Below are 2,500 nucleotides of genomic sequence, written 5' to 3'. Positions count from 1 at the left end.
TCTCCTTGCTCACCAAATTTCATAATTTTTCTCGAAGGGGAACTATTTTTTTTATTTTTTTTACTTACCGGGTATGTGTAAAATCGGGAAAAATAGAAAAGCACATGTAGACTTCGAATTTCGACCTCATTTTTTCCAGTCCACCACTAAACAATATCACGAACCTCCCCACAAAATTTCATTCAGTTTGGCCAAGGTCTTAAATTTGACAAATTTTGGCACCAAGCTATCTAGTCGCGGTGCACCAACCAACTTGGCCAAGTGCAAAATGCATCCAATTCAAAACTTTTGTGCACCAACACTTTTACAGTACTCATTTGGGGACATTTGGAGGCCTTTCCAACCCTCACATCTCAAAAACCACGAATTTCATTTTTTCACAAAACTCCACACAAGCCATCTAGCTATGCCGCGGTGCACCGACCAACTTGGCCAAGTGCAAAATGCATCCAATTCAAAACTTTTGTGCACCAACACTTTTACAGTACTCATTTGGGGACATTTGGAGGCCTTTCCAACCCTCACATCTCAAAAACCACGAATTTCATTTTTTCACAAAACTCCACACAAGCCATCTAGCTATGCCGCGGTGCACCGACCAACTTGGCCATGTGCAAAACCCAACCAACTCAAAACTTTCGTGCACCAAGACTTTCATGGTATTCATTTGGGGGCATTTGGAGGCCATTCCAACCCTCACATCTCAAAAACCACGAATTTCATTTTTTCACAAATCTCCCAACCAAGCCATTTAGCTATGCCGCGGTGCACCGCCAACCTTGGCCATGTGCAAAACCCTCCGAACTCAAAACTTTCGTGCACCAAGACTTTCATGGTATTCATTTGGGGGCATTTGGAGGCCAATCCAACCGTCACAACTCAAAAACCACGAATTTCATTTTTTCACAAAACTCCCCACCAAGCCATTTAGCTATGCCGCGGTGCACCGACCAACTTGGCCATGTGCAAAACCCAACCAACTCAAAACTTTCGTGCACCAAGACTTTCATGGTATTCATTTGGGGGCATTTGGAGGCCATTCCAACCCTCACATCTCAAAAACCACGAATTTCATTTTTTCACAAATCTCCCAACCAAGCCATTTAGCTATGCCGCGGTGCACCGCCAACCTTGGCCATGTGCAAAACCCTCCGAACTCAAAACTTTCGTGCACCAAGACTTTCATGGTATTCATTTGGGGGCATTTGGAGGCCTTTCCAACCCTCACAACTCAAAAACCACGAATTTCATTTTTTCACAAAACTCCCCACCAAGCCATTTAGCTATGCCGCGGTGCACCGACCAACTTGGCCATGTGCAAAACCCAACCAACTCAAAACTTTCGTGCACCAAGACTTTCATGGTATTCATTTGGGGGCATTTGGAGGCCAATCCAACCGTCACAACTCAAAAACCACGAATTTCATTTTTTCACAAAACTCCCCACCAAGCCATTTAGCTATGCCGCGGTGCACCGACCAACTTGGCCATGTGCAAAACCCAACCAACTCAAAACTTTCGTGCACCAAGACTTTCATGGTATTCATTTGGGGGCATTTGGAGGCCAATCCAACCGTCACAACTCAAAAACCACGAATTTCATTTTTTCACAAAACTCCCCACCAAGCCATTTAGCTATGCCGCGGTGCACCGACCAACTTGGCCATGTGCAAAACCCAACCAACTCAAAACTTTCGTGCACCAAGACTTTCATGGTATTCATTTGGGGGCATTTGTAGGCCTTTCCAACCCTCACAACTCAAAAACCACGAATTTCATTTTTTCACAAAACTCCCCACCAAGCCATTTAGCTATGCCGCGGTGCACCGACCAACTTGGCCATGTGCAAAACCCAACCAACTCAAAACTTTCGTGCACCAAGACTTTCATGGTATTCATTTGGGGGCATTTGGAGGCCAATCCAACCGTCACAACTCAAAAACCACGAATTTCATTTTTTCACAAAACTCCCCACCAAGCCATTTAGCTATGCCGCGGTGCACCGACCAACTTGGCCATGTGCAAAACCCAACCAACTCAAAACTTTCGTGCACCAAGACTTTCATGGTATTCATTTGGGGGCATTTGGAGGCCAATCCAACCGTCACAACTCAAAAACCACGAATTTCATTTTTTCACAAAACTCCCCACCAAGTCATTTAGCTATGCCGCGGTGCACCGACCAACTTGGCCATGTGCAAAACCCAACCAACTCAAAACTTTCGTGCACCAAGACTTTCATGGTATTCATTTGGGGGCATTTGTAGGCCTTTCCAACCCTCACATCTCAAAAACCACGAATTTCATTTTTTCACAAAACTCCCCACCAAGCCATTTAGCTATGCCGTGGTGCACCGCCAACCTTGCCCATGTGCAAAACCCTCCGAACTCAAAACTTTCGTGCACCAAGACTTTCATGGTATTCATTTGGGGGCATTTGGAGGCCTTTCCAACCCTCACAACTCAAAAACCACGAATTTCATTTTTTCACAAAACTCCC

Source organism: Vigna unguiculata, chromosome 2, assembly GCF_037176805.1.
Source record: "Vigna unguiculata cultivar grain cowpea cultivar isolate G323 ecotype 2 chromosome 2, ASM3717680v1, whole genome shotgun sequence".
NCBI lineage: Eukaryota > Viridiplantae > Streptophyta > Magnoliopsida > Fabales > Fabaceae > Vigna > Vigna unguiculata.
Note: the sequence above shows the minus strand (reverse complement) of the source record.